This window comes from Anabrus simplex, chromosome 1 (assembly GCF_040414725.1).
Source record: "Anabrus simplex isolate iqAnaSimp1 chromosome 1, ASM4041472v1, whole genome shotgun sequence".
In the NCBI taxonomy this organism is placed as follows: domain Eukaryota; kingdom Metazoa; phylum Arthropoda; class Insecta; order Orthoptera; family Tettigoniidae; genus Anabrus; species Anabrus simplex.
The window spans coordinates 1,499,735,663-1,499,761,588 of NC_090265.1; the positions used below are offsets into that span (position 1 = coordinate 1,499,735,663).

The following is a 25,926-nucleotide window of genomic DNA, read 5'->3' on the forward strand; positions in this document are numbered from 1 at the left end:
GTTAAAAGACACTTGGAGAGTACAGTTTGCCATTTTGTTATTTAGGTGAAAGCAGGACACCTCGTGCCTTTGCTGGCGAGATGTAGTGTTTATAGTGCACTATGTCTTCTGGTATGGGCTATATCAAATTTGTTACTTTCATTGACCTTCTCAGTCTCATCCTTGGCTTTGACAATATGAAAGTGACTGAGGTATGAGTGATGCTAGTAATACCATTCCTTATGCAGCCAGTCCCTGTTATGAATGGTGTGAAAATATCGCTCATAGGGTCGGTTGGTGCATGCATTTCAGTTGGTTTGGCAGACTGATATGTAATAGCAACAGCTGGCTCGGTGAGGAAAGCAACGGGAAACTACCTCACTCCTCATTTCCCTAGTACACCTCTTCAGTGATGCCTAGGCTATTTATGACAGCTGTTGGGGGAGCTGCAGAGGATTAAACCAGCCTTTGGGCTGACTACCCAACATACAGGACACCTCAGTTTTGCTGGTGTTTGGTTGGAGTCTCCATTTCCAAAATATTGTCACTAAGAATGGAAAGGTCATCAGTTAAAATGTTCTCCGTTTCTTTCAGGTTACTATGACTTATAGCTAAAGCTATATCATCAGCATAGCAAATTTTTCTAGATTTCGTTGGTGGCAAATCTGATACATAGAGATTGAACAGGAGAGGAGCCAAGACTGTTCCTTGAGGGAGACCATTGTTCAATCTTCTCAGCTTGCTAGTCCTATTCCCTAGAATAACCTGAAAGAGTCTATTATTAAGCATGTTTCCAATTAATTGTACCGTGGTTTTGCATTGTAATACCTGAAGAAGTATATTCAGCAGCCCTTCTCTCCAAATCATGTCATAAGCAGCAGAAAGATCCAGTAAAACAGCAAAGGTTTTAAACTGTTGCTGAAAAGCTGCTTCAATGCATGTTGGGAATGCAAGGACTTGGTCACAACAGCTACGATTCTGCCTAAAACCAGCTTGGTCAATAGCAATATGTTGATTAATTACAATGCTAATTCTGTTGTATAGTAGTCTTCCAAGGAGTTTATAGCAACAACTGAGGAGAGTGAATGGTCTGTAGCTTTGTGGTATATCTTTTGGTTTTCCAGGTTGCAATATGGCAAGGATTTTAGTCTTCTTAAACTCCTTAGGAAGAATATCTGTCTGAAGTATGTGGGTAAAGAAGCACGTCAACCACCTTCTCGCATTCTGTCCCATATTTACAATAAATTCAGGATGTATTCCATCAAAACCTAGTGCCTTACCATCTTTCATGTCCTTTAATGCTGTATCAACCTCGTCAATCATGAAGGCTTCAGAGTACTCGGAAGAGGTTGGAGAGGTACGTTTAAGCATCCTTAGGTTCTTTTTCACCGTTTTTGTATGTTTTTTTAAATCTTTAGTAACCCTTGAAGTTAAAACAATATGGGAGGCTATTTTGTTTGTTGTGATAGTTGACTTCTCTCTAACTCCTTTTGAGCTTTCTCCAAGTTTTCTACCTAGGCTCCAGGCTTCTCTACTGGAATGAGAGAAATCCAAGTTACTAACTGTTTCTGTCCATTTCTGTCTACAATTTTCATCCAGACTCCGTAATAGCTCCTCACCAGTCGTATGGGCACCTGTTTCAAGAAAATCTTTGTATAGGGCATCGCTCTGTTCACTCCATCCAGGAACGTATTCTTTCCGGTAGCCTCTTGGGATGTGCTTTTTGGCTACAGATTTCACAAGCCCTACAAATCTCTGATAATTATCGCTGGTTGCTGGAATTCATCTGATGCATTTGTCCAGTTCTTCAGAGAATATCGTCCAGTTTGCCTTTTTCAAGTTCCAGCGTGGGCGTGGGAAAGATCTAATTAAGGGAACAGAGATGCCCATCTCAAGGAAGATTGGTCTGTGTTGACTATTTGGGAAGTCTCCCTAAAATTCTCTCATCATGGGTAGAGGGTTGCCAACAGAGTCGCATGTGATGAAACAGAGGTCTGGGTTGGACTCTCGCTTCCAAGCAGCAGATCTAAATGTGCCTTTGTCTTTTACATCAAATATAAGATGTACATTTTGGTCTTCTGACCATTCTATTAAAGCTATGCTGCAATCATCGTTTCTTGCATATTTCCAAGTTTCATGATGGCTGCTGAAGTCGCCAGCATAGATAGTTGGATGACTAGCATCTGGAAGAGCTGGGGTTGGCCAGCAGATGGCTGGAGGATTGTAGATATTTACGATGGTTACATCTTGCAGTTTTATTGTTACAGTATGAATATTATTAATTGTACTACAGTAGATGAGATGAATTCGACCTGCTCCAAGTTGTTACGTGCATATGTAGCAATACCATATACATTGTCAAAGGTAGCACCAATAATACTATAACCATAAATCTTCCCTCTCTTGCTTAGCTCATCTTTTGTAGCAGCATGTGTTTCTTGAATGAGTACCAGATCAATGTCATTATTACGTAGCAATTTTGACAAAACGTCACACTTAGATCTACTGATAACCTTCAATATTCAGTTGGCAAATTTTGATACCATGTCCAAGCTTTCAAGTCAATTGGCTCTTAAAGGAGCCGCTGAGTGGATTACTTCGTACAGTTTGCATATTTGCTGGGAGATCTGTAGAAGATAGGTCCAGCAGCCAATGTTGTTGCTTCCTTAGCACCACCCAAGGGTCACATGTAGGGCTTTTTAAGGTTTATGCTACGGATGTGAAGCAACAGTATACCCCCATAATTACCGGTATTATTTACAGATTGAATTAAGTAGTTATCGAATTCATCTGGTGTAATCTCAACTTTGCCAAACCAAACCAAACTCCATGGCACTACAGCCCTTGAAGGGCCTTGGCCTACCAAGCGACCGCTGCTCAGCCCGAAGGCCTGCAGATTGCGAGGTGCCGTGTGGTCAGCACGACTAATCCTCTCGGCCACTATTCTTGGCTTTCTAGACCGGGGCCGCCATCTCACCATCAGATACCTCCTCAATTCTAATCACGTAGGCTGATTGGACCTCGAACCAGCCCTCAGGTCTATGTAAAAGTCCCTGACCTGGCCGGGAATTGAACCCGGGGCCTCCGGGTAAGAGACAAGCATACTACCCCTACACCACGGGGCCAGCTAATCTCAACTTTGGGCCTACTCTATTGCTCTCTCTGTTGATAACTTCCCAAGCTGCTTTACTTTTATTACCGTACATGCACTTTCAATAAGTTATAACATTCATTAGCTTTTTGTTTAGCTGCCATTATAACTTGTTTGTACCTACTTCTTGCATTTGTGTATAAAATTGAGGTTTCTGGGCTTTTATTATTCTTGAAAACTCTATAGCAAAGCAAAAGATGATTTCTCATTATTTCAAGCTCTGGTGTAAACCACTTGTAGGGAGCTCTGTTTCCATATGGTGGTGTAGCGTGCGATACTAGAGCTGGAGGCGTCCGATAAACAATAGTATCAACTGAAGTGCACGACAGTAATGGTAAATGTTCATACGATAGTGATATAATATAGCATAGAGCTTAAGCAAAAAGGTCATAGAAAAAGGAGGCTCGGAAACCATGGAAACGCGCAGTAAGAAGGAGTAGGCCAAGAAATTAAAGAATATGAGAACAAGAGAAAAACCAAAGATTAACAATGTGGATAAGATATATTTAACAATGAAACATTTTGCAACAAGATAAATAAATGAAGACAAATTTTAATAAGTAGTGAAAGATATATATGTATAACCTGAGAAAGTAAGAAAAATGTGCCACATTTACAAATAGTAATATCAGAAATGTATCAAAGAAAACCCTTATGACCAAATACAAGCGTACAATGAAGAATATAGAAGCTGAATAAGAAAAAGAGGAGCAAAACCTGAAAGAAGAGAGGTACGAAAGGAAGGGAAAAGGGAAGTGGGGAAAAGGATCAAAAACGGGGAAAGGATTTTCTTCACCGGGTATTACTATGTTGCGGGAACAGAATTTATGATATTAATTATACAAAATAGCATACGTCTTAGGAGACAACTGAAGTGATTACAAATTTTTGCATTGTCCGTAGCGCAGTTCGCGGTTATGAAGGGTGTTGTAGTAGAAGTGAAGTCTTGCATATGAGATTTGAAAATACGAAATTTAAGTCGGCGGAAGAAAAGTTCAGCAGTGGCAGGTGGCCCAAATGAAAAATTAATGTCCAAATAATGATAAATCTTGCTCACCAAATTGCTTGAAGATTAACAGTCCAGATGGGAGTGACATAATACAAAGTAACACGGTTATTTTGGTGGTCCACCACTCCGAGATGAAGGCAGACTCAAATTGTGGAGCAGCGGAGTGGGAATATATAGCGGTATAGAAAGATCTAGAAAAGTAAGGAGGCTAAAGGCCAGCAAGTTCAAGAAGCGTATTTATCACGTGTCCAATAGGAAAGCACCACCACACACACAACGGAGCAGGCGAAGTGTAGAGAGGATGACGTCAGAGTCACATGACGAAAGGAGCAGCCAAAGCACAGGTGAGCGGAGTAGTTGAATGCGTGGAGCAGCGGCGACGTGTTCGGTGAAAAAGCAGCATGCAAGGTAGGGAATATACGTGATGTAAGCGGAGATCGTAACACACTTCAAGCCTGAAAAGCTAGGTTTTGAATGTTTAGTGTTATAGACTTTTTTGATTGGGAAACAATCATCAAACTGTAATAAAAATGTATGAAAGAAACGATCAAATTTCAGCTTTGTGATCAGATAGTTGATAACTTCCAGATCTTCATAATATTCAAGCAGAAGGCACAGTTTTTAAGCATTGGCAGCATTGTTTGTAACAAGAGACCAAATTTTGCACTTCAAATCCTCGCAGTTTTTAATGCTGTTAACTGCCACATCTGCCAGACAATTGGCAGCGTGAGCATGACAAGATATGTCAATAATATCTATTAAATTTACATTTCTGTTTTGATGGTAACTGTAAGGCATATAGGTAGGTGGTTTTTTTTTGTGGTGGTACGCAGTACCGGCACATTTTTCTTCGAAACAAAAACATGATTTGGATATTATTTGGAATATTCCTATCACATTTGCTATCAAGTGTTGGCTTATGGCTTAAAATCAAGTTTGTTTGTCCGCTTTTGTTACGTTTAGATATAATGCATATGAGGACATGATTGAAGTTTCTGTTTAATGCCATTCCAGAATTATCATTCACTGTATCCGTATTGCACCAATTGTCGTTAATACCAACGTTGCAACAAACAACCAGTAAATAGCTATTCATCATAGTTAATCTGGGGTGAATGTGGGTTTAAATGTAACTGAATTTTTTTTTAATAATTTGAAAAGCATAAACACCTGTTTTGTGCTACCAAGGCAAGGAAGTTCATAGTTATTTAATAAGAGCAAGGGCTGCACATTATTCACAAATTGAGGAGTGAAATGAAATCTCATTATTTCGTACTGGTGTGCAATAGAAGAAAAGCATAAACATTTTTTTGAAATATCTCCTGAACATGTGAACAGTGAAGCAAGTGAACGCAAAGAAAATATCATAAGTACTAATAGATTTACTGCAGTTCAAGAGGGGAAACAGTTCTGAACATGTGTCGTAGGTATGACATCGTAATTGGTGTAAAACCTTCAGTTAGTATGTTTAATATATTCTAATTATAGTTTATTTAAGGCTAAATTATCTTTTATTAAATGTTAAATATGATTAATATATGATTTCCCTGTAAATATGTAGTATAGATTTGTATAATCTCAAAATCTATAGAGTCGAAAGCGGTAGAAAATTCCATAATGTTCGTATGTTAGACTTATTGTACTATATTTGGTATATATGAAGGGTTCTGGAAACTTACTGTAAGGTTTTATTATCCAGATACATGTAGAGACATTACGAATGTTGTGTAGATATTTCCATAGGTGTTTTTAAATACTGAATGAATGTTCGAGTACCCATTCGACTAGCTGGTCGATCGAGGTTTCGAATGTGTTTCATTAGAGTGTTGTAAGAACTTTTCCAGAAGTCGATCATTCTAGATGGTTGATCGAATGGTATAAATATCAAGCTGTCAGTCAGTGAAGGCAGTTCTTAGTACTAAGTTCGCAGATCTTGGTTCTTGGGACTCAGGCAAGTGATGGACTGGGAGTGACTGTTGGGCTCCGAGGTGGAGTCTGAGTACTGGACTCAAGTGAGTGAGACGGTGAATTCAAGTCTGAATATGTTATAGTGCGCGCATCAGCGTTGTTGATATCTGTACTTGTCAGAATCGACTTCAGGGTACTCCGCTATTGAGTGTTGTGTGTAGTGTAAATTACTACTGTGTATAATTGTGTGTTGTGACGTACTGTGGTGTAAATAAAGTAGTTTAGACAAGGAAGTGAACATGTTTTCGTGTGATATTTATTTACGTAAAATAAAATTGCAACATAGAACGATACATGATGGGCCCGATTGTTGTAAATTAACTCAGAAAAATTATTTCTTCCAGAGAAACAAGTGGCTTTGTGCAAAAAATAAAATGCTAGGTAGTAAGATGTGCCAAGATTTTACAAATTTAGGACCAGAAAAACAGATGGAAGTGAAAATTTCTTATAAGTGGGGCAATAGTAAAATCAGTACACTTGGAAGAGATATGAACAAAGTATGAGATTCAGTTTATAAAGAAGTTCTGTCTTACAAAAAGAAAGCACAGGCATATCATAGGTTCATTGTGAACATTAACAAACTGTCGAACGCCACACACACTTAGATATTTCAGAATGAGAGAACAAGTTCTCTTTTCTTTTTTGTGATTAGTTTCCAATAAACAAGTCGCTAATTTCCTCTTTGTATGAAGTAGTATACCCTGAGCAATTAATTTTGCATAAGTCTCACAAATTGAGGACGTTCAGTACGATAAAAAGCAGTATTCATTGTGAATGTGAAACAAGCTACTTGCTCATCTATAGACTTCTGCATTGGTGTTGATCTAACCACATATGATCCAGTAATATTACAGAGTTTTTCTTCTTACACTGAAAGTATTCTGATTTATTTATTTCTTCATTCATTCATTCTTATGATAGAACCAAAGGATTACATGTAATATGTTATATTTAGCCCTTATTGTCAACTTTGAACAGTTTTATATCAATGAAACGTTCCACCTTTACAATACCCAAAATGTCTTTAAGACAAAGTTAAAGGAACATGTTTTGTCCCTCTTGGGGGCATCTTCAGCCTTGCAAAGAACAAAAGTTAAATTGTAAAGGTAAAAGCATATTTAAAATGTTGTAGCAGTGCGTATGTCTTCAGTAAACTTAAATCTATAAGGTCAGGGGCATATTCTCCTTGAATGCAAGGCATGCATTTCATGCGTTGCGATAACGCAAAGAACTGTCTGAAGTATGATTTTAGGTTGTTTCAAGTCAAATATTAACGATTTCATCTCTCAGAAGTTCAAAAGTTCCGCGTAACTGTACTAGTCCCGTTGCTTGACTACGTGTGGTGCTGGTGTAGTCTCGCCATTTATTGCACTCTTGCACTCCACAGCGGTCTTCCCGAGCTTTATAAGTTGGGCACATTGATTACTACTATTCCCGCTACATCGTCATCTGTAGAACGCTCTTTCTCGGCCCTAAAGCGAATAAAATCTTTCGGCCGCAATATTCTCAAAGTCAAAGTCATCTCTCTGCATTAAGAATGATGTCTATAGAGAAAGATCTTTTTGTTAAGATGAAAACACGTGAGGACTTACATGGTGACATCACCGAGGAATTTCGCAAAAAGAATCGCAGGGTCGAGTTCACCTACATGTAATTAGGGTGAGTAGAATGGAAATTTACTTAATACATTGTGTTACTAGTTGCATGCCTCAGTGGAGATTCCAGGGTACACCACTGTATAAGGTATATTCAATGTTGAATCTTTGTGTGCCATTTAACAAGAAAGTGGCGACATGCAAGTAAAAATCCATTTGAAGAGCTTAGTCATTAATCAAAGTATAAAAAGGCTTATGATTGCCAATCTAAATAGGTTATTAATGAGATAATAACTTGTTGTACAGTCTTGGTTTTCCTGCTACTACTTATAATAGGTTGATACGTTAATAAATTTTAAAATGTTCTGTAGTAAAATTAAACTTGTTTATACAGGGGCAACTTTTCATGTTGTCTTGTTGGAAGTTGAATGGACAGGCTTAGGTTATAAGGTAATCTTGTATGTAAAGTAATCTGGAATAAAGAATAGTTTTGCAAAATATGTGCATAAAAATGAGCAAAAAGGAAAATTAAGAAGAATATAAGGCACATCTGAGCACTTAATTCTTCGCAAGTCAATCCTTGTCTTGTTAAGCCTGTGTAGCTTATTGTTGTTTACTGAGTGTCATCTACAGTTTGCTGAGAGTAGTAGGCCAAGTAGGGGAAAGGGGGGAAGTTTGTTATGGGTCAAAAAGAATGATAGGCTAAGTAGGGGTAGGAGTAGGGTGGGATTGTATTCTTGTTGGGGTAGTTTTTCTAAAGAATGTGCTAATTATTTCTTCGAAGCGGATGTTAAAGTACTGGTAACTTAAACAAAATATCAGAAAATCTTAACAGCTGAATAAGCAGATCATATTTTTATTTTGAATTATAACTGAATAGGTGGATCATCCTTTTATTTTGAATTGTATGAGTGAAGGCAACTGAAAGAACTAGATTTACTAGAGTGTGTTAAACTGGACATGTTTGAACTGACATTAGAGTTTAGAGAGTCAGTGACACTAAGAGATTCCGACCAATCTGAGGATCAGATAATGCCAGAATTTACCTCTGCAGCATATGAAGTAGTGAAAGACAGCTGAAAAGCAGCCCAACTCGAGCACTGAAGGATGAAGTTCTTGCTGCCCTGTCTGTGCCGAACTCTGTCCTTAGAGCTAGTGATAGCGATGATACAGTAATTATAGCAATGGAATAAATTCAAAAATTTGTTGGAAGTGTGTACAGGATGAAACTGACACAGCCTCCCATTAGTGACCTTTTACAATTCAGTAGGCTTGACTGATTTAGTTTGCACACTGCTTACCTTGATTACATCTACACTAACTTCTTTTAATGGTGGTTTTCCAGTTTTATATATTTTACACTAGCTGAAGTACCTGTGCTTCGCTACGGAATTCTACATTTTATACAGAATTGTAGATTAGGTAGAGTACACTTTGTGAGCAAGATTGTATTAAAATGCATAGTTCTTAACTTTATCCTGGAAACGCAACTGAGAAATCACCAAACATCTTTTCTCATATGAGGACAGCGTTAGAGAATTTTCATTGTAATGGTAGGCCCACTTGCCTACCATCAGTCACAATCAGGTTGGGGAATTGCATTATAATGGCAGACACTCACTGCCTTTTTACATCCTCAGAAAGACTGTCTTAGTGGTTTTCCCAACTGAAATGACCATAGGTCATTACAATGACGTCAGTGGGAATGGCGCGAGTAAAAGCAAAGATTTCACATGAAATAGTCGATCAAATGAAAAACCACACATTTTCTCACTATTAACGAACAGTACTACGCTGCCAATCTAACAGTCCAAAGTTCCAGAGCTGGAATGACCAGGCCACAGACAGCCATGATCCGTGAACACACTTAGTCTTTTTTCGGAGGAGGGGAGTTTGAATAGTGGAGAGTCCCAGGACAAAATCTATGCCCTTTTACTAATCTGTTTCCTAGGAGTACCCGATGAGTCGGAAAATCTCAATTCACTTCACTGGTGGCGGAAAACTCTATCTGACTTGGAGGCAATTTTTCCCTCCAAGCCAGAGGAGAAACACCCTCTTCACTGCTTATTTTAAATAAAATGAACGTAACCCCCTCTTCACTGCTTATTTTAAATAAAATGAACATAGAATTAAATACAAGTGAGGATGAAGAAGCTCTTTTTATGATACAGCTCTTTTCAGGGTTGAATTTTGAGTTATTTAGTGAATTGTGGTTATAATTTGGAATATGCCTAAATGTTAATTCTAGACCAGGTCATACTACTGCTGCTATTGCTCCTGCTGCTGCTGCTGCTACCACTACTACTACTACTACTACTACTACTACTATGTGACCCTCTGCCTTAAGAGTGCACACTGCTCATTCAAAACAGCGCGTCCACAAGGATCGAATAGCTAGAATACTATGATGAACCAGTGAGTTACGTACCAGCAGTACGGTATCAGAAAATGTATGAACCAGAAGAATGACATGCTAAAGAAGAAAGGTTTCTAACTCCTCAGCTGTTTCCCACCAATATTCAGTCAGGCTGTTATACTCGGTACGCAGCAGTAATCCCAGCTATCGGAGTTGAGCGGCAGCATAAGAGACAAAGAACATCACCACATACAATGGTCAAAGTAATGTTATTGTTGATCAATGTTATGCGCTTTCAATATTGTAGGCCTTCACATTCAGTTTTCTTTTGACTCTGAAATACCACTTATCATAGTTGGTGCGGTAAAATTGAATAAAACATAAGTGGTCGGAAATTGTATTCTCTATAAATTTTGTTATGTAGTAATTTCAATAGGACCACTAACATAGGTATTTAACAATTAAATTTTAGGCGCCTTCCCCTAAACTACAATTTCATACAGGGCGAATAAAATTGTTTATAACTTAGACTGTAGTTTCTTATTCCCCAAATCTATCTTCCGACTTCCATTAAATTCTGTTAACCCATTCTCTTGTGGCTCGGCGTTGATATAGACTTGCCAACAAAAATAAAAATTCATGAATATCAGTGTTATCAACACCGGTACGGTAACAATATATGACAAATGATCGGAAATTTAATTCTATATAACTTTAGTTATGTAGTATTTATGAACAGGACCACTAATAATATAAATATTTGAGAATTGATTTTAGGCCTTCCCCTAAACTACCATTTCACTCAGCAGGAGTACAATGATTTATAGCCTAGATTGTAGTGGCTCATCCCCCGACTTCACATACCAATTTTAATTAAATTCTTTTCAGCCGTTTTCTCGTGATGCATGTACATACATACATACATACATACATACATACATACATACATACATACATACATACATACATACTTACTGTGACCGTTCGTGTACGCGTATGCTTCAGAAAATGATAATCTTCTTCAGTTAGGCCTCGGCTAGAATTCAGCGGTTCGCATGAAAATCCACTCAAGGGCATGGCCCTTCGACGAGTACCGGTCACAACTCATCAAATGTTAATTGAGAGCTAATGATTCTACGTCCTACCTAATTATATCTAGGCTCTTAAATATCAGTCAAGAAATGACGACAACAATAAAAGTTTGGAAGGACATTAAATTTAATGAAATAATTCTAAGGCGATAGTAATAATAATAATAATAATAATAATAATAATGATGATGATGATAATGATAATAATAATTTGAATAAGCAACATAACGGAGAAATATCACTATACAAATCCTATCACACTCTGTTGGTTCTGAAAAATCCATCTTTTAAACATTATTTAACATTAGATCCAAATTTTAGAATAATTCGTGACAGTCTTTGAAATGCTTTCATTATGAAGAAAATTATTAATCACTCAAGAAAATCTGTTAATTATAAGTCTTTCACTTTTTGTTGTTTGTTCATTCATCTTTAAATCACTTTTACCCGTAGCTTGCCTTCCCTGTTCTACCTATTCTGTCATTCAATATCTACCTAGCTAATGAACAACTTGAATTCCCTTAACGGTCATTTCTCTAACATAATACGGAATCATATCTACTAATCAACAATGACACAAATAATTCCATAAATAAATGATCACAGTGCCATTACTCTTATCTGGATACTCAGCATTGCCGCACCTGCAAAATAACATCTACCAACTACTGACCTAATCAAATAATACAATGTTAGACGGTCTGCACTGCATCAGTTTCCTCTCCATGTTTGCTGAAAATAATTCTAATGTTCAAATAACTACATCAAGCAATACTTCGAGTGCAAACATACAATAGCAGGTGACATCGACCCCAAAATACATCTGTCTACTGTTCGGATGTGTTAATTGTCGAGGATCCTATCTATTCGTCCGCTCGTCTGTTCATTTACTTTATGCTGTGCCATAATTCATATCATGATAAATCCTATGCGCTCGACATTAATTTCTTCAAAATACCTTTAGATTCCAGCGTTATATTACATCGCTGGTCTATCCTATACTTAAAATACACGGCGAACATTTCATTCAACAACATTATCCTGACTCATTGACCATCTTGAAGATTAAACATACCACCATAGCATGCAATTCAATAAATCTCATTCACAATCATTACCGCACCAAATCATAACATCTGACGACTCTACGCTCGCCATACTTCATCAAAATGTGCACCACATCAACATTATTACTCGAATGAAACAAGCATAGGCATCAAAGAGCCGTAATTCCACGCATATGAACATCACACAATTCCTACTGAATAAACACTTCATCAACATTCTGCGGAACAAGTCATACAAGAGGATCACAACATTAATAATATTACACACACCAAAGTCCTGCAGAGAGGCCCAGCCCATGAGCTGCTTCAGCAGTACACTGCAATGGGCTTTGAAAGGCTCGAACAAACGAAGCCCGTGACGTCATCGCATGGGCCGGTCTGGGCCAGCGCTATGCCATTCGTACGTGGTGAGCGAAGGACAGCGCTGTGGTAGTTCTATGGGCTGACTTCTTCATTGTGTACAGTGTACTGCGTGTCAGCGGAGTACGTTGCAATACGGTCGAGTGGAGCCGATTAAATTTGCTGTGGTTTTCAGTTTGAAAAAACTTATGATGAATGAGGTGTGCTTGAATGACGAGCATTCTAATGTTTCCGTGTCATCAGACTCCACGTCTGTCTATCCTGTTATCGGAAACGAATGTGGACTGTAATTCCTAAAGAAAAGAAACCGTGACAAAAAATCGTGAAGTAAACAAAAAGAAGCAACAAGCGAACTAAAAACCGCACAATACAAGACTTCTGAACCGGATCCTAAACTTAAAAGTCGTATTTGGTTGGTATTCAAGCCTGCAGTTGACGGTGATGGGAAAGACGTTAATTTTGTGCGCTGTACAATCTGCGGTGAACTTAATGTACACGCTAGCAGTTACTCGCGGCTTCTCGTGTTGATTTCGTAATTTGATTAATAATTGTTTCTCGGTACTGTACTAAGACATTATCTGAAAATTCCTGAAGTATAAAACCTCACTGAAAAATTGAGTTTCATTTACCCCAGAAACTCTTTGTAAACAAAGTTTGTGATATTGCCTTTTGGGGCCGAGATGACCATGCGACATAGAACTGTACACGTGAGAACGTCTTCTTTATTTCTTTATTTTTAAAGGAGATTACAAATACGTACTTCCATATCTGCAACATCTTCAGGTTTTGAGATATAAGTATCCGCATAAAAATCATTCAACCCTTTTATGAGCCCTTCCTCCACCCCCACCTACGTGGATTTTCCAAAAACAAAAAGAGAGACATTTTTTAATCGGTCCAGTAGTTTCTGATGTTACCCTCCAGATATACGCAAACTAAAAAAATTCGCGCTCTCTCTTTATTATGTTAGTGTAGATTAAAGGAGTCGGACTGATTTTGTCTTTTTATGATTAGATAAAAAACTTACGATGAATGAGGTGTGCTTGAATGACGAGCATTCTAATGTTTCCGTGTCATCAGACTCCACGTCCAGCTCCATGGCTAAATGGTTAGTGTGCTGGTCTTTGGTCACAGGGGTCCCGGGTTCGATTCCCGGCAGGGTCTGGAATTTTAACCTTAATTGGTTAATTTCGCTGGCAGGGGGGCTGAGTGTATTTGTCGTCTTCATCATCATTTCATCCTCATCATGACGCGCAGGTCGCCTACAGGAGTCAAATCAAAAGACCTGCATCTGGCGAGCCGAACATTTCCTCGGACACCCCTGGCACTAAAAGCCATACGCCATTTCATCAGACTCCACGACTGTGCCACAACCTGCCAAAGTAATGAAATTTTCTTCATGGACTTACGTTCATGATGTTCCTGTTCCAGCAGATGAGCTGGAAAGATATTTAAAGCACAATTGTGGAATGCAAGAAGATAGATATAGCGTCCTATTGGAGAACAAATGGACAAAACTATCCAAACTTTCACCAGATCACTAAGAAAGTAAAATGTATGCAAGCATCATGTTCAGCTTCAGAGGGAAATTGCAGTTCAGCGGGCTTCATTCACAACGCACGACGGTCTCTTCTACAATCAGACAATGCTGATGCTCTTCTTTTCATTCACAGTAATTCCATTCCACCGCATTAACAATGACCAATAAACTACGCACACTAAGTAAAAGCTATGTTCAGGATTGTTTTTGTTGTTGGCAAATTGCACGTCGTTTCTGTTTATATTTTATTTTGAAGTAAACGCGAATGAAGTACTATGAATATGCTTCGTGTTATTTAGATTAATTTTCAGTTAACTTGATGTCAATTGCAAACGAATATTACTTTATAATACAGTTTCTGTTTGTTATCAATTATTATTATTATTATTATTATTATTATTATTATTATTATTATTATTATTATTATTATTATTATTATTATTACAGTGCAGGAGAAATATCTACTATTTAACTTCAAAATGCGATTAGGCTACTATAAAGTATTTTATTAGCGTACAAGAATTCCTAGAGTGAATGATCCGAATAGTAGTGTGACGTGAACATTTCGTTGTGCACGGCGCACATGTTATTGTGGAGAAGTACTCAAGGTTGTTCTACTGGGCCTGCCCAGTGCGGTGGACTGTGGTGGGCTCTATGAGCCCAGTGCTGCGGGCCAGTACGCTGCCGCGTCAGAAGAGAACGGCACTGCACGGGCTGGGCTGCCGGAGCCCGTGGGTTTGAAGTGTTGCGTGGTGGGCCTGGCTGCAGGACTCTGACACACACACACACACATTCAGAGAACTTACCTGCAAACACTCGATATCATCTTACCACAGTTAGCTTCCACAATTAGTTCACTAGTATAAGAGCAACAAATGAAACATAATCGCGCCTAACCCTATTAAACGCTGACGGTAAGCTGAAACCGTATCTCGTAAACGGTCAGACCAACACTTCACAAAATAACATCATCCGACCCGTGAGGTTCAAATCAAAATCAAAATCTCTTTATTTGCAAATGAGGTGTCTACCTCGGTGGCAAATGGTACACTAAAATACATTATTGTCAAGCACTAATATTAAATTAACAAGAGAAGAAAATTTTCCTGTAATACAAATTTATACAATTTACGCTAACAATGTTTTCTATTAAACACACAGCTCATCCTTAATAAATTTATATTGTTTACAAAATTCTACATATAATATCTCCTGTACTACTTACAAATATAGTCAACTGATATACAGTGTGTGGAATTACTTCAAATGATACTATACAACTGGTATAAGATTAATATATACATATCATTTATTTATTTACTTTTTTTTTTACCGTTCTAGATCCTAAGTAGCATAACGACCTGCTGCGTCTTAACCAGAGCCCCTTTTGCCACCACTTTTCAGAGTTCCTGAAGGGCCTTCACAGCTACCGTAGCGGTCCCAGGGCCCTCGAAGTCCCCACTGTACTTCACCCCTACAGGCAGTCTCCTACTTTGGCTGTCCAGACTCCTTAGACCAGGGGATGGAATTAATTTATTCACACACATATTTTTTTTTTTATTTACAATAACCTGCACTGGTCGAATGCCCTCTAACACTTCATTTATTTTCTCTGTTGCTGTTTATTCTCTTCTTGAATATCTGTACAGATTTTGGAAAAGGATTAAACACTACCCCTGGTAAACTGTTCCACTCCTTCACACCCTTCCCAATGAATGAAAATTTACCCCAATCGCTTCTGCTAAAATTCCTTCTAATTTTATATTTGTGGTCAGTCCTGCCAATATAATTATTTTCCAACTGAAGCCTCTCACGGATATCTCCCCATGCTGCTTCTCCTGTATAGGCTCTATATAATCCTATAAGTCTAGTTTTCTCCCTTCTCTTACTTAAAGTTTCCCACCCAAGTTCCTTTAACATTTCTGATACACTACTCTTTCTCCTGAAATCCCCTGTTACAAATCTTGCTGCTTTCCTCTGCACACTATCTATGTTCTTTCATTAGGTATTCTTGGTGAGGATCCCAAACACTGTTTGCATATTCCAATAATGGACGAACCATACTCAAGTAACTTTTTTCTTTTAATTCTTTGTTGCATCCTTTAAGTAGCCTCATTATGACATGTAACGATCTGTATGCTTTTCCAACAATGTCATCAATATGACCCTTCTAGTGCAAATTACTTTCAAATCTCACACCTAAGTATTTGCACTTGCCATCTTTTGGGATAACTACCTCATCCAAAGTATATTCCAATTCAGTTTTTAAGCTCCTGTTTGTAAAAGTTGTAACAGTTGATTTGCCTCCATTAACCTTCATATTATTTTCTTCAACCCATTGTTGGATACTTTCAAGGTCCTTTTGTAATTCTGAACAATCCTCAATGTTGTTTATTTCCCTATAAACAATTATGTCATCTGCATACAATCTTATTTTTGATGTTATATTGTTCCCTAAATCATTTGCGTATATTAAGAAAAGTAACGGACCAATTATACTACCCTGTGCAATTCCCTTCCAAACTTTCTCTTCCTGAGATACATTATTTCCTACTTTGACTTTCTGGACCCTTGAATTTAGAAATGTTTTTATCCAACGTGTAACCCTTACATCTAATCCTATTCCCTCCAATTTCTTTAATAATATTCCATGTTCCACTCTATCAAAGGCTTTGGAAAGATCTGTGGCTATGCAATCTAACTGACCTCCTGAATCCAACTGATCTGATATGTCCTGCTGAAATCCCACCAGTTGTGCCTCACAAGAAAATTTCTTTCTAAATCCATACTGGCTCCTCATGAACCAATTTTTATCATAACATATCCCTCTGATGTACTTTGCTATTAAACTCTCCAGTATTTTACAAACTGTACTGGTCAGGCTGATTGGTCTGTAGTTCTCTGGTTTCCTTTTATCACCCTTTCCTTTATAAATTGGTATTATTATAGATTCCTTCCATTCCTTTGGTATTACACTATTATTTATGACATAGTCAAAGAGAAATTTTAAATAAGGCACTATGTACCACCCCATAGTCTTTAATACCTCCCCAGTAATTTGATCACTTCCTGCTGCTTTTCCTTGCTGAAGTTATTCAAGTCGTTTCTTAAAAGTCACCTGTATGTGATGACAAAATCTAACTCTACAATAAGCTGCTACAAATAGGACAAGGAAAGACAATACATGGGTACTTAACGTTGAAGACACTGGCGTTCATCCCATCCTTCAAGTTGTATTATTTCTGGACATCTGTTTTATGTTATTTCGGTCATTTCAGCAGAGTTTGGATCCATCAGGGATCCAGTTGGTTTAAGCACACATCTCCATCTTATTGGTGTTCTGGATCATAATTACCAATAATCTTGCTGGCTTCCAACCCTAAAACTTGTACAAAGTTTATTAGACAGAGTTTAAACAGACTTTATATCCACACTTTCATTTACTAACCCTTGCCTGCATGTATCGGTGCCGTATAATCAATTATTAATCTTATTTAAGCTATATGATCTCTCAAAACCCTACAGATTTCCTCAGTTTTTAGCATACGTCAGAGCTGTTCTCAATGTCGACCTTCTATCTGCTTTTTCTTCATACATTGTCCAAAAAAAAATCCTTTTTAATTATCTCACAATAATAATTGGTTCGCATTTCATGATTCATAAAACTACCATATCCCTTTCATACCTGAAAGCAAAACTGGAGGTGTGAATTTTTGTTTGTATGTCAAAAACTGCCTAAAATGCTCTTCAATACACATATTGATAGTTTATTTTACAAAATAGAAACTAACATCCGAAAAAAAAGGACCCACACAATTGTGCGTATCAAAATTCAAAACCTCGTGTCATATACGATGATGTATCTTCAAAATTTACGTTCACCAACCAATGTACACACTTCATTGAATATATTCCGGTATTCACTAAAGCTTCTAGATTAATATAAATGCAATAAATAAATACTTACTTTTGGCACTACTGCTTCCTGCCATCTCGCCGATCAACTGTGCTTTTTAAACTCTTCTTCCTTCGCCCTGGCGGTCAAGCGCATACTAAAAACAATTTAAATACACGCCACATGTCCCGCACAATCACCACAGTCCGGTCTAGCGCCGAAAAAACATCAAATACGGTCAGGGATAAATAAAATACGAACCCGTACACGGTCTGAAAGGGATATTATGATCTCCATTACACATGTTTCTGACATTTGAGGAACTTTGACATTACAGTCACTCTCTTCACTCGCAGAACTTCGCAAAGGAAGACATTCTACCATTTATTTACTCTTCCAGCACATATGATATATCACTTCACACACGCCTTCTTGATGGTTAACCGTGCATAATTTTAAGTTATTCCATGGCCTCCGCTATAACGTTTCCCAGACTAAATGTTATGTATGACCTTTTCTCTTTACAGCTGTTGACATAATTTCTCATTACTGATCTCTGCTTTGTATCTGAATTATCCTTAACTCAATCTTCTGTATACCACGGGGTTCTGAGCTTGATTTTCCTACTTCATTCTGTAAGATTCACCATAAATATGCGAGTTGTATCGGCTTTCATATGTGATGGAACGCATAAGCTGGCGGTATTCTGGCAATCCACGTACTTCTGTGCCATTCCCATTGATATGTTTATTTTATAACTTTCAATGAATCCATCGCTCTCGTCCTCGACATCATTGAAAGGTTATAATACATACATACATACATACATACATTTAACGAGGACGGTTTGAAAAGTTCTCGGAATCACCGCTAGATGTCAGTGCTAGAGCAACGAGGTTCCCGCGCAATAATCACACATCCTTTGTGAGTGAACATGTGGCGCATCAGTGCTCTAGCTGCAGGAGTGTGGTAGTGACGACTCTTTGTTGTTGTTCCTGTGTAGTGATTTGTGACAATGGGAAAAACTGAGATTCGAGCAGTGATTAAATACTTTGCAAAGAAAGGTTTGAAAGCAAAGGAAATTCATGTCGACTTTCAGAACACACTGGGGGACTCTGCTCCTTCATTTTCAACTGTTGCCTAGTGGACCAGCGAGTTAAAATTTGGTCAGGAGAGCTTGGATGATGATCCGCGTAGTGGACGGCCAAAAAATGTTACGACCCCAGAATTTATCGCAAAAGTGCATAAAATGGTCATGGAGGATCATCGATTGAAAGTGCGGGAGATTGCTGAAGCTGTAGGGATGTCTTCTGAACGGGTATATTATATTTTAACCGAAGAATTGGGTATGAAAAAAATTATCCGCAAGATGGGCTCTTGACATTGGACAATAAACGCACCAGATTGGAAATGTCCGAACCTAGTCTGGCCCGTTTTCAGTGCAACCAACAAGATTTTTTGCGCCGGTTTGTGACTACAGATGAAACTTGGGTCCACTACTATACCCCAGAGACAAAACAGCAGTCAAAACAGTGGAAACATGATGATTCACCACTACCAAAGAAAGCAAAGGCAGTGCGTTCGGCCGGAAAGGTCATGGCCTCAGTTTTCTGGGATGCAAAAGGCATTTTGCTGGTATATTATCTTCCTACTGGCCAAACAATTACGGGGCAGTACTATGCAAACCTCCTAGACCAACTACAGGAAAAGATACGCGAAACAAGGTCTGGTTTGGCAAGGAAAAGGTCATCTTTCATCAGGACAACGCTCCGCCGCACACAAGTGTTATTGCCATGGCAAAACTTCATGAACTGGGGTACGAATTGTTGCCACATCCACCTTATTCACCTGATTTGGCACCATCAGACTTTCATCTATTCCTCAAGCTGAAAATTTTCCTCGGTGGACGGAGATTTTCTACAAGGGAAGAACTGACAGCCGAATTGGAGAGGTATTTTGCAGGCCTGAAGGAATCTCATTTTCGAGATGGGATCAAGGCATTGGAACATCACTGCACCAAATGCATTAGTCTACAGGGAGACTATGTTGAAAAATAAAAGCAGTTCCACTGAGGTAAGGTACTTAATTCTAGTACATTCCGAGAAATTTTCAAACCACCTACGTACATACATACATACATACATACATACATACATACATACATACATAAATTATGGAAAAGTAAAACGTGCATCTCCTTGTTACTATGGACATGATCGATACAGGAATACCATTCTTTTCAAATTCTGAGCAATGTTCAGGCAAAACTCTTATTTTATATATGTAGGTTTTGTTGAACATTGTGAATTTTTTGTCATTGTTGCAATACTAGGGGTTTATAGTGTATTTTCAAACTGTAATTGTCTTGCATACCCTGTTTCAAGGTTAAACAGCTGCATGCTATTGATATTGCTAGCCTCCGCATGTGTCGAATTCAAAGACTGTGTTAAAGTGCTTTGCTGGCAAGCATTCTTCTATGCACAAACTTTCAACCACCTAACACAACTGTTGTAAATGCACTGAGGATGGGAATCTCAAGAGACTTCATAGTGTTCTGATTTTGATCTTGCATACAAGGATACAAATTTTGCTTCGGTTGTTGCCTCTTTTGACCATTTCATCAGACTGAGTTATGATGACACTTGTACAGGAGTGACATCGGTAATCTAAACTTAACCTAATCTTATTATTGCATTTAATTGTTACTAATCGGATTGTGGAAACAGGGTTGTTTATACTGAGTCATGCATCTCTTATTGGAGATTCGGGATCAAGGATTCATAATAAGTAAAATTCTTTCAAGAATAAATTTAAATTAAGGATTAATTTGAAACCTCATAATTCAAAGTCCAATTTTTTATTCTCTGTTGTTGTTCGAGTCACCAGTCCATAGACTGGTTTGATACAGGTCTCCATACCACCCTATCCTGTGCTAAACTTTTCATTTCTACGTAAATATTGCATCCTATATCTGCTCTAATTTGCTTGTCATATTCATACCTTGGTCTACCTCTACCGTTCTTACCCCATACACTTCCCTCATAACCAACTGCACAAGTCCTGGGCGTCTTAAGATGTGTCCTATCATTCTATTTGTTCTTCTCGTCAAATTTAGCCAAATTGGTCTCCTCTCACCTTCAGCATTCTTCTGTAACACCACATTTCAAAAGCTTCTATTAATTTTCTTTCTCAGGTAGTTATCGTCCATGTTTCACTTCCATACAATGCCACGCTCCAGATGAAAGTCTTCAGAAACATCTTTCTAATTCCTATATCTATGTTTGAAGTGAGCAAATTACTTTTCTTAAAAGAAAGCCCTTCTTTGCTTGTGCTAGTCTGCTTTTTATGTCCTTCTTGCTTCTCCCATCATTAGTTATTTTACTCCCCAAGTAACAGTATTCATCTACTTCCTTTAAGACCATTTCATAATTTAATATTTTCTGCATCACCTACCTTCATTTGACTGCACTCCATTACTTTTGTTTTGGACTTATTTATTTTCATCTTATACTCCTTACCCAAGACTTCATCAATACCATTCAGCAACTTCTCAAGATCTTCTGCAGACTCAGATAAAATGACAATATCATCGGCAAATTGCAAGATTTTTATTTCCTCTCCTTGGGTTGTGCTTCCCTTTCCAAATTTCTCTTTGATTTCCTTTACTGCCTGTTCTATGTAAACATTGAAAAGGAGGGGGGAGAAACTGCAGCCTTGCCTCACTCCTTTCTGGATTGCTGCTTTTTTTTCAAAGCCTTCGATTCTTATCACTGCAGACTGATTTTTATACAGATTGAAGATAAATCTTCGTTCCCGGTATCTGATCCCAATCACCTTCAGAATCTTAAATAGCTTGGTCCAATCAACATTATTGAATGCCTTTTCTAGATCTACGCATGCCATGTACATGGGCTTGTCCTTCTTTATTCGATCCTCTAAGATCAGACATAAAGTCAGGATTGCTTCACATGTTCCTACATTTCTTCTGAAGTCAAATTGATCTTCTCCCAACTCAGCTTCAACTTGTCTTTCCATTCTTCTGTAAATAATACATCTTAAAATTTTGTAGTCATGAGATGGCGCATTGGTTTTCACACTTGTTAGCACCAGCTGTCTTGTGAATAGGTATAACAACATTCTGCTGAAAATCGGATGGCACTTCTCCTGTCTCATACATCTTACACACTAAATAGAATAACCTTGCCATGCTGGTTTCTCCTAAGACTGTCAGTAATTCAGAGGGAATGTCATAAATTCCAGGTGTCTTGTTCCTACTTGGGTCTCTCACAGCTCTGTCAAATTCTGACCTCAAAATTGGGTCTCCCATTTCATCAGCATCAACAGCCTCTTCCTGTTCCTGAACCAAATCATCTACATCTTCACCTTGATACAACTGTTGGATATGTTCCTGCCATCTTTCTGCTTTGTCTTCTTTCCCTAGAAGTGGCTTTCTATCTGAGCTCTTAATATTCATACACCTAGATTTCCTTTCTCCAAAGGTTTCCTTGATTTTCCTGTATGCAGCATCTACCGTTCCTAGGACCATACAACCTTCGACATCCTTGCACTTCTCCTTCAGCTATTCTTCCTTAGCTACCTTGCAGTTTCTATCCACTTCATTCTTTAATCGCCTGTATTCTTTTCTGCCCTCTTCATTTCTAGCATTCTTGTAATTTCGTCGTTCATCAATCAGGTCTAGTATCTCCGAATTATCCACTGATTCTTTGTTGATCTTTTCTTCCTTCCTAACATTTCTTTAGCAGCCGTACTGACTTCATTTTTCATGATTATCCACTCTTCCTCTATTGTGTTTCCTTCAGCCTTTTTATTTAGTCCTTGTGCAACATGTTCCTTGAAACAATCCCTCACACTCTTTCCTTTCAACTTGTCTAAATCCCACTGTCAACAGTCCTGAAGGTGGTTTTCTGTGGTTTCTCATTTTCACACCAGGCAAATGCTGGGGCTGTATGTTAATGCCAAGGCCACTTCTTTACAACTCCTAAGCCTTTCCTATCCCATTGTCACCATAAGACCTATCTGTGTTGGTGCGACGTAAAGCCACTAGCAGAAAAAAAGAACCTCCTACTGTTCTTTCCCTATTTCAATTTCTTCGACTTCAGGTGGCATTTCATGACCAACAAGTTGTGGTCAGAGTCCAAATCTGTTCCTGGGAAAGTTTTGCAAACCAACACTTGCTTTCTAAATCTCTGCCTAATAATAATGAAGTCTATTTGATACTTTCCAGTGTCTCCAGGTCTCGTCCATGTATACAGCTGCTGTTTGTGGTGTTTGAACCAAGTATTGGCAAGGACTAAATTATGATCAGTGCAGAATTCAACCAGCCAACTTCCTCTTTCTTTCCTTTGTCCCAATCCAAATTCTCCTACTGTATTACCTTTGCTTCCTTGGCTTACCACTGCACTCCAGTCTTCCATCACAATTAGATTCTGATTACCTTTTACATATTGTATTAAATCTTCTATATCTTCATACAGTCATCTCTCGATAATTTGACACTCGTTAATTTGAATCTCTCGATAATTTGAAGTTTTTTCTTGTCCCTTGAAAAATACTCGATAAATTGAAAAGAAAAAAAAATTGATGTTAATTGGTCCCCTCGGTAATTTGAAGTAGTAGGAATGGCATCTTGCTCGCCGATATTCTATAATTTGATATCGGGCTTCCCTACTCTCTATAATTAGAAGTCGGTGATTACAGTATGTATTGTTATCATGCACAGACCTGTCGTTTGTTTACATCAGTCATCAGAGCCACCAAAATTTACTGTTCCACGTTTTCGGTTTCCTTAAACCTGCACTTTTTGAGCAGTTATAAATGGTGGTAGGACTGACATTTTCCAGACCTTATCACTCATGATTATAGCAGTCAAAACTGTTATGTTCGCCTCCTCACCTTTTTCAATGCCATCCAGCACAAGAGAAACAATTTCTCTGCGGTAGAGATTTTTTAAATTTTGAATAATGCCTTGGTCTAATGGTTGCAATCTTGATGTCGTGTTGGGTGGGGGGAAAAAAAAAAATCAATTTTACGTGGTCTAATGGTGGTGGGTTATTATGCAAAAACAGGAAGATTTTGCATTTTTCCTTTTTCGTGTCACTGTTAACCGAGGTCAGCCGTTCATTAAACAACTCTGTCATTATCCATGCTTTTTTGTTTGACCGATAAGCTGTAGGCAGTGATTTTATTCCTTTGAAGCAGTGTGGTTTCGCAGATTTCCCTATAATGAGTCATTTCAACTTTTGAGATCCGTCCATGTTACAAATAACATCAATTTTTTTTTCAATTTATCGAGTATTTTTCAAGGGACAAGAATAGAATTTCAAATTATTGAGAGATTCAAATTAATGAGTGTCAAATTATCGAGAGACGACTGTATGAAGATATAGAAGATTTAATACAATATGTAAAAGGTGATGAGAATCTAATTGTGATGGGAGACTGGAGTGCAGTGGTAGGCCAAGGAAGCGAAGGTAATACAGTAGAAGAATTTGGATTTGAATGAAGGAAAGAAAGAGGAAGTCGGCTGGTTGAATTCTGCACTGATCATAATTTAGTCCTTGCCAATAATTGGTTCAAACACCACAAACAGCAGCTATATACATGGACGAGACCTGTAGACACTGGAAGGTATCAAATATACTTCATTATTATTAGGCAGAGATTCAGAAAGCAGGTGTTGGTGTCCACAGTGCCCTAACCGATGCTGAACTGTTGGATTTAGCCTCTCTGGATGAGGACGAGGAAGAAAACGAAGAAGAACAACTGCCAATTCCAGTCACATTGAGCGAGGCAGGAACATGTCTTGCTACCCTACGCTCCTACACCCTCAGAACAGACACAAGTGACAATTTCTTCTCAGCTCTCACCACTATCGAAAATTCATTGCACAATAATAGATGGAAGCTGCTCACCCAAAAGAAAATTACAGACATTTTTTTCAAAACGAACATTTCTCTATGAACATTTCTCTATGAACATTTCTGTATGAACATTTCATAATTGTACAAATGTTGTGAAATAAATAAGTATAAATGAAACTCTTGTTTATTTGAATTTTTCCCTCCCTCCCTCTTGGTTACCTGAACTATTATTTTGAACTCTCGGTAAATTGAACTTTTTTCTCTGGTCCCTTTAGTTTCAAATTTTCGAGAGTCGACTGTATATTCTTTCGATTTCCTCATCATCTGCTGAACTAGTGGGCATTGTTTTGGTGTCTATCTTGATGACAATAATTATTTCACTATGCTGGTCGTAGTAGCTTACCCGCTGCCCTATTTTCTTATTCATTATTAAACCAACTCCTGCATTTCTGCTGTTTGATTTTGTGTTGATAATTCTGTAGTCACCTGACCAAAAATCCTGTTCTTCCTGCCAACGTACTTCACTTACCAACTATATCTAACTTTAGTCTATCCATCTCCCTTTTCAGATTCTCTAACCTACCACAACGATTCAAACTTCTAACATTCCATGCTCCGACTCGCAGAATGTCAGTATCCATCTTCCTGTTGATCGTCCCCTCTCGTGTAGTCCCCACCCAGAGATCCGAATGGGGGACTAGTGTACCTCCGGAATATTTTACCCGGGAGGAAGCCATCATCAATACATCATTCATACAGAGAGAGCTGCATGTCCTGGGGAGTTAGTTACGGCTGTAGTTTCCCATTGCTTGTGGCTGTGGTGCAGTATCAACACAGCTAAGCCATGTTGAGTATTATTACAAGGCCATATCAGTCAGTCATCTAGACTGCTGCCTTTGCAACTTTCAAAAACCTGCTACCCTCCTTTCGAGTCCCTAACACATAGAATTCACAAGGTTTTACTGTAAATAGTTTCAAATTTAAAAAGTATGAAAATGTTACAGCTAATCTGTTTTTTTAGGGATATATTTATT

At 38.2% G+C, this 25,926-nt stretch overlaps 1 protein-coding gene across 2 annotated transcripts in view; it reads left to right on the forward strand.

Moving 5' to 3' along the window:
- LOC136858446 (unconventional myosin-IXa) overlaps positions 1-25,926 on the forward strand; it is an 842,620-nt gene that overhangs the window by 564,412 nt on the left and 252,282 nt on the right. The window lies entirely within an intron of this gene.